General features: G+C 38.0%; 1 long non-coding RNA gene across 1 annotated transcript; it reads left to right on the top strand.

Moving 5' to 3' along the window:
* Positions 1-2,195: 2,195 nt before the first annotated feature.
* Positions 2,196-6,809, top strand: LOC139967995 (uncharacterized). Its single transcript, XR_011793205.1, has 3 exons — positions 2,196-3,284; positions 4,085-4,299; positions 6,223-6,809. It is a non-coding gene; the product is annotated as an uncharacterized lncRNA (long non-coding RNA).
* Positions 6,810-8,021: the final 1,212 nt, after the last annotated feature.

Here is an 8,021-nt window from a genome sequence, read left to right as displayed (position 1 = left end):
AATTACACTAATGAAAATAATAATAAAGCAAATAATAATAATAAATAATAATAAATAATAAATAATAATAATCCAAAAAATAAATAATATTGATAAATAACGAAATTGATGTCATTTCGCAAGTCTTTGCCTTTTAACTGCGAAGTGCATCGAACCGATACTTAATATAGGGGGATGAAAGAATCGGGGCGGGGATGGGGCTCTCGTCGTTTACGTTAAAATTGAAACAAACCCAACGGTACTGTGTTTAATGTATCGCTGGACAAACTGTATGTACTGTTCACAGCTCCATGTACAGCTCTGCAGCATTTTGTGTTTGAACTGACGTAAGGCTCCCTTCGCTGAATGGTTACAAAATGCATAACCGATCTCAATGGCAAGACTTCCTCTGGAAAAATTCCGAGACATGGGTACGACTTTAATGCTTATTGTGGCATTCCGTTGTTAATCACAAAAGTAGGTATTTGGAATAAGTGGGAATAAACGACGTTAAAGTCCTCCAGAAATCAAATTTACATTGGTAGATTAATCCAACGTCTAACATACCTATAGCCTACAGGCACCTTAACAATTTCACAGTTAATGCACTTAACAGGCTTAATTCGAGATTTTTATACGTAAAGTTTAACTTATTATTTTTCATCCAGAGAAAACTGACTACCAGCCAATTGGCCGCGTCGGATTCCTGTTTCTGGGTGATGGGAGGGTGAGGAGTGGGGGGGGGGGGGCGGAGGGGAGGGAAAAGGAGAGTGATATTGGACTTTTCGTTAACACATTTGATATCAATGAATTCGTACTGATATAAATATTATATATTCATCACGCAGGAGAGCATCTACTACGATTTCGAATTAAAGAAGATAAACGTTACTAAAACCGTCCAAACTGACCACGTTTTCAACCCCCGTCCCCTTACAGTTAGAGCTGTGACCACGTGATCATGTAGAAGACATATAAACCAATCAAACCATTCTTCTCTCAGATGCTATATAGTGACATCACTGACGTTATACTGCGGCATACATCTATGCATCCGCCACCACAATCGTGCAACTTTCATGTAATAATGAACGTATATGTTGCGTATAGCAACGCTTTACAAGTGTATTGAATAAATGATTATATCTACATATTTACGCATATTGTTGGCCTCTGACTGGTTTCCTAGAACTTGGAGTGATAGCCTTATTTTCATTGGTAGTCGTACTGCAAAGTAAGCATTATTAAACTATACTCCGATTGGTGGAAAAGTGGACATGTGATAGCTAGGTGTGCAGACGTTTTTCACTGAGCCACGTGTCTAGTCTCGTTCTGTATAGGAGATCATGGAGGGACTCTGTACATCTACAGGAAGTCAAATCACTCTTGAATCGGACATAAATCATTCGTTACAATCAACTCTTTGCTTTTCTCAGCCTATAATTTTTGCTTGCATCTAATCTTCGTCATCCTTTACCAAGCAACCAAACATCGAAAATGAAGTCGTATTGGAACGGGGTAGGGGCGACACAGAGAAATGGCATAGTTATACTGGTCACACTCAGATCATTAGCTGGCGGTTCTACTCTGCTATATATCTAGAACTAGACACCTCAGTTATTGTCTTTGTGTAGATCATGATATGTTATCCCTTGAAATTTCGCGATTCTCATTTATACAACAAATAACAAGTGACCCCCCCCCCCTTACCGCTAAGAGGAGGGGGGGGATAAGAAGGCTCAGTTCTATTGGAGAAATTTGTTTCGATTGGTAATTTGTTTTGTTAGCAGTTTATCCATTTTGTTAAGCGAAAAATGTAAGCCATAGGCGGAATACCGGTGTGATTTCTATTCCTCCCATCTCCTGTTTTTTTCCTTGCCGTATGCTCCTTCAGACATGGTCTGATACAATGTTAGAAAGTTGTAAATAATGATAAAAGTTTGAAATATATTTGAAAGTGGCAAAAGGTTGCAGCGTTCTTGAATACTAAAAATGCAGAGCTGTCTTGGTAGTTTCTTTAAACTTAAATGCAAAACCGAACTGAGTTTTCATGAATGACGTCATCGTAGCAGGTTACCAGCCAATCTTATCCTTCTAAGATTTCATTTGTATGAATTCTGCAAATACTGTTGACACTTAATGAATTTAGAGTTCACAAAAATTAATACATTTAGACTCAAAATGACACCTTCTCGTGGATATAGGAAGCCTGTCATACACTGAAAAAATAAACTAGTCAATATTGCCACGGACTAACGTTAAATTAGTCTGTAACGTTAGTCAATGCACACGGACTAGCAAAAATCTTCGTTTCATCGCTGCTTCTTAGTTAGTTTACACTGACTAAGAAAAATATAATCGCAGCTTAGTCGGTGGCGACGGACTAAGGTATTTTAACCCATGGACTAAGAACGATACGGACACCCGATTTACGCCATAATCGTAGCTTAGTCGGTGTCGACAGACTAATGTATTTTAACCCAATTCGATTCACTTCAATTTGGAAACCGAGAGGCAACGGCGGCTTGCTGGGCTTGGCATAGTTTCATACGATCACTCTAAGCAACTTTCAACCGTAAATCACCCAAGAAGGTCTTTAGAAGAATGGAGGTATTAACTGCATCATCGGCCTACCTGTTATTCCTTTAATTTGAAGGTAAAATTAAAGTTAATTGTTAGGCCACTGGCACTAGTACTGTATTATGGTTAGTGTAACGCTACCGTTGTCACGTTGGCGTTTCGCAATACACAAGTGCAATGACAGTGAGTAGCCTATAGGCTTCTACTGGGTACTGCAGTGCATTCTCAACACTAAAGTGTGCATCCTAAACACCAATTAACAATGTGTTATGTGTGTATTGGGCTAGATTGAACAGTGGCACATAATCTTCTTATTTATTCCCAAACAAATGCTGGAACTATAAGGCTCAATAGTTTATTTGAAGTCTACACTCATTTTGTAAAGATTTCCTGTAATTTCCCATGTGAATCTAAATGGGTAGGCTTTGTGATATTGAATAAGCAAGGCTAGACCTTCAAACGTACAGTCACAGTAGGCTGAACAAATTATGTTGGCTAGTCAACGGTATTATATGTTGCGAGCAGTCAGGATGCACGCTTCAGTTCTATTTAACCTTTTCATTTATCATTTTTTAGTATTTAATTTCCGGTCACGCCCAGGAAACAATTGCGACATTCCTTCACGGTCGACTTGCTTACTGTAAGAAGTATTAACCGTTTTTTCTCAGGAAAGCTTGATAGTCTGAAGTTATTATAACATGTGCTTTTAGTATACTGCCAAAAGAGTAAGTTGTTGTATTTGCATTGATATTTTATGTAGAAGTAACGGAAAATTGAGTATGTTTAGTTTGGTCTAATTGCACGTTTTTTTTTTCTGTCCAATGTAGTGCAGGGTTCACTTGCGCGAATTCAAATTATTCTGTTTATGTATATGTATATGCATCGATTCTTAGATTATGATGTTTTTTTGACATTTATTTGTAATTCAAGCATATCTGTTTAGTAGCAAAGTTTAAAGGTTAAGATTAATTAGTTTTCTCTTTTTGATCCTAGATTGAATGAAACTCATAGGCGTAAATAATAGATCAGATGATACAGTTTAACGCAGTTGCTAAAACTCTGGGTATTCTCTAGTCTTCGCCGGTCCATTATATACTTTAGTACTACTAGTAAGACTATATCAAAACAACCGAAGACAAACTTAGTGTAACAAAGTACTGATTCTCCTCTAGCCTAGGTCTAAACAGGCTTGTTATGTGAGCAAGCAAAATAACAACTAAAAACGATTAGGCCTATAAATAAGTTGGCTCAGTGCATTTCTGTTTCTAAAATTTTATATTTTTAAAGATCATAAAAACAAACAAAGATTTAGCCCATGTTTTATTATCTCTGTATTCTGGGCATTTGATTCTGGTTGCAATGGTGATGACACTCTCGTTCAAATTTTCAGCTTTATACAGTCTGCTTCAAACTTTGGGATTGTTTTTGAGACTATAGTGGAAGCAAATCTCACATAACTTTGTGGTGACAACTTTATTTATTTTTTTTTTCAAATGATGAATACTTTGCTGTTTCTTTCTTCCAGCAGGAATTGAAAAGCCAAATATCTAAGTCAAGGGTGAGCTTTCCTGTGATGTACGACACCAGTGTGGAGGCAACAACAGAAGAGGAGAACTGTGTTATATATGGCTTAAAGACATGTTTTAAGATGATATATTGGTACCCTTCGCAGAACAAAAGAGTTTATCCAAGAGTCCAAAAAGCAAAGGAACAAGTACCATAGAGAAAAAAAATGGAAGAGTGAGTTTAACTATTGTACCCAACTGTTTAATGATATTTAAGATACTTTTCATAACCTGTTTTAAAAAAAAAACCAGTCTAGTATATCATTTACGTGCAAGCTTCATAGGTTTGGTCAAATTTTCACTGATCTGTAGAGCGGGAGTCCAGAGGGTTTGGTTAGCTGGGAAGGTAACCAATTGCCTGGTACATCACAATGTTCACAATGCATTCCTGTATATGAAACCTGATGACTGGCAAACCGACTGTGGTGGATGTGGCTGGGAGAGCAATTTTAAAGTCACCTAATAGCTAACCTAGAGCAGCTTTCATGGTAACCACATCAAAGTAAGAACAATGTGTCAGGTATGGCCCCAAGAGCAACAAATGGCCATTGCCAGTAATTATTGGTGGTGGGGTACCCCTGCCAGTGATCTATAATTGACCCCTCACGGCTGACCTAGGTCAGCTCATGAGTTAACCACTTGAAACCTACTGGAAAATGTTGGTTAGGACTTCAGATACAAGGGATGGGCATTGCCAGTAATTTTTATTGGTGGGGTACCCCTGCTAGTAGACCCCCAATATGCCCATCCCCTCATTGACCTAGGTGAGCTCATGATTTGACCAGTTGAAACCTACAGGAAAATGATAGGTATCACTTCATATGTAAGGATGGGCATTTCCAGTATTTTATATTGGTGGGCCACCACTGCCAGAGTCCGCCCATCCCTTACATATAGAATCCTGTCAATAATTTTCCAGTAGTTTTCAACTGGTTAAATCATGAGCTGACCTAGATCAATGAGGGGGGGGGGGCTTTTTGGGGGTCTACTGGCAGGGGTACCCCACTAATATAAATTACTGGAAATGCCCATCCCTTACATATATATAGAGTCCTGCCAATCATTTTACAGTAGTTTTCAACTGGTTACCTCATGAGCTAATCTAGGTCAATGGGGGATGGGCATTTTGGGGGTCTACTGACAGGGTTACCCCACCAATGTAAATGACTGGAAATGCCCATCCCTTACATATGAAGTGATACCTATCATTTTCCAGTAATTTTTCAACTGGTTATCTCATGAGCTGACCTAAGTCAATGACGGAATGGGCATGTTGGGGGTCTACTGGCAGGGGTACCCCCCCCCCAATATAAATTACTGGAAATTCCCATCCCTTACATATGAAGTGATACCATTTTCCAGTAGTTTTCAACTGGTTACATCATGAGCTCATCTAGGTCAATGGGGGATGGGCATTTTGGGGGTCTACTGGCAGGGGTACCCCACCAATAAAAATTACTGGCAATGCCCATCAGTTGTATCTGAAGCCCTAACCGACATTTTCCAGTAGGTTTCAAGTGGTTACCTCATGAGCTGACCTAGGTCAGCCTTGAGGGGTCAATTATAGATCACTGGCAGGGGTACCCCACCACCAATAATTACTGGCAATGGCCATTTGTTGCTCTTGGGGCCATACCTGACATATTGTACTTACTTTGATGTGTTACCATGAAAACTGATCTAGGTTAGCTATCAGGTGACTTTAAAATTGCTCTCCCAGCCACACCCACCACAGTCGGTTTGCCAGTCGTCTGGTTTCATATACAGGAATGCACTGTGAACATTGTGATGTGCAAGGCGATTGGTTACCTTCCCAGCTAACCAAACCCTCTGGGATCCCGGTCTATTGGGATCATTATTAACATGATTAACATAATTATTAAGCTTTGAGAAATAACTTGGTGTTATGCTGTGCAAAGCTAATAATAATTTGGTAAAGCTGCTATTCCTGGCTTATAATTTGAGGGACCTAGATTTAAATGTATACCTCCCAATATGTTATAAAATTTTAATGTAAATGTATGTTTATGATAATGTGAGTTATCATGTGCTATATCTGTATCTGTGCTTACACGTATATCATATTTTCTGTTCACAGGTCAATAATGGTGCAGATTTTGGCTTACTGAAGACAAGTGGGAGGCCATTTGTAGTTAAGAGAAACACTCTTTGTTCGTGAAGACTTAACTGGTGTCGATTTGGGGTACCACTTTAAAACGAAAGTCATGAGGAACCCTTGCCCAAGACTCAACTTTGCATTATTGTGCAGTGCTATACTTTTGCGATTCATGTTTGATCCATTAACTTGTCTTAACTTTGTTGGAAAAAAAATCAGATTTTCAGATTTTATTTACAGTGATTTCTTCTCTATCTGTCGAAAGTCAGCCTTTTGTAGACATCAGAAGTTTTATCAGATATAAATACTGCCAACGTACACATTATTTGTGTTTCTTCTGCTCTCTTTTCTTTCAGTGATACTAGTCAGTGAAACTAGTCGGGTTTAATTCTTTCAGTGAATCTAGTCAGTGCAACTAGTCATTCGATACCGACTAAGAAAGGTTAGTCGGGAGAGGCACCATCCTGACTAATGTAAAACCTGCTATAAACTAGTCGGTGGCTCATATAAATTAGTCGGTAAAGACCGACTAATGTCACCAACTAATGTAACTGACTAATAAACATTTACCGACTAAAAAATGGTTGATCGACTAAGCTGACGGACTAAGACATTTGAAAATCCGCCCTTTAGTGGTACGGACATAAGGATTTTTGCTGCCTCGGGCATTCTTGCGGTATTCGCGGGAAATTTGATCTTCCGTAGCTATTGCCTATGCTTCATTCCTTTTCTATCCGACAGACGAAACTCGATTTTGGTATTTAGGATGCCAAAATTTGAAATGCTCGAACGATTTAGTACGAAATTGCACCCTTAAAACTAAAAAATAGTCGTCTATAAAGCATTTTTCACGAAAACTTGTAATCCGGTTTACAATTCTAAACAGATATTCTTCACGGCAAACTTCCTCCCCATCTTTATTTTGGCTTGAATCTCGTCCGTTTCAACTTGGACTGTACCATTATCTTTTGGTGTTGAGAATATACATTGTTATTAATTGAAATGTGACAAAGCCATTGAAGAGATTGATATGATTCTAAGCTCCCCTTTTTTAATTATTAATAATGATTTATAAGTGATTTACATTAATTTATGTAATGATTTAAACGCATTACAGTTAATAAAAGGATTATCTAAAAACCACTCTCCCCCATCGTTTATCAACATCGAACATGCCAAAGGTAAATGTTACATCATATTGTACAGAACTATCGTACGTCAGCTGGGAAAATCTATAGAGCTAACTTGCGTTAGCAGAAATAGTGGAACCCATACCTATCCATGAACCATACTGTGCAACGATATACCCCTATCGTGATTTGCGAAGTGTGGCTCAAAGGCGAAAACTTCTATCATTTAATATATAGCATAAGTTGATGCTTGATGTTGCATTTTTTCCTAAATTATCATAATAGGCTAGTTGTACAGAAACTTTGCTTGAACTAAGTCACTAGTAATATTATAGCATCAGCCATAGATTTAATAAAATGATCTATTTCATGCTACAATAAGATTTGCTTGCTTAAATGATCCTATTATTATATACAGCAACAATCATTTTATCCATACATCGCCCATCATGCTTTTTTTCTTTAGGCCATCATCCCAGATATTCAATCTCACCATGACTGTACTGTAATAATGTCAAATAAATATGTAGAAATCAGCAATTGATTTTACCAAACAATTATTCTTTGTTAGTAAGTGGGTTTACACTGGATTTTTAAATATCAGCTTGAGGAGGGGTATTGTTGCTTCTAGAAGGAGTGTTTTTTTTTCTT

Source organism: Apostichopus japonicus, chromosome 5 (genome assembly GCF_037975245.1).
Source record: "Apostichopus japonicus isolate 1M-3 chromosome 5, ASM3797524v1, whole genome shotgun sequence".
Classification (NCBI taxonomy): domain Eukaryota; kingdom Metazoa; phylum Echinodermata; class Holothuroidea; order Aspidochirotida; family Stichopodidae; genus Apostichopus; species Apostichopus japonicus.
The sequence above is the reverse complement of the archived record's forward strand: the minus strand, read 5'-3'. Positions and strand labels throughout refer to the sequence as shown.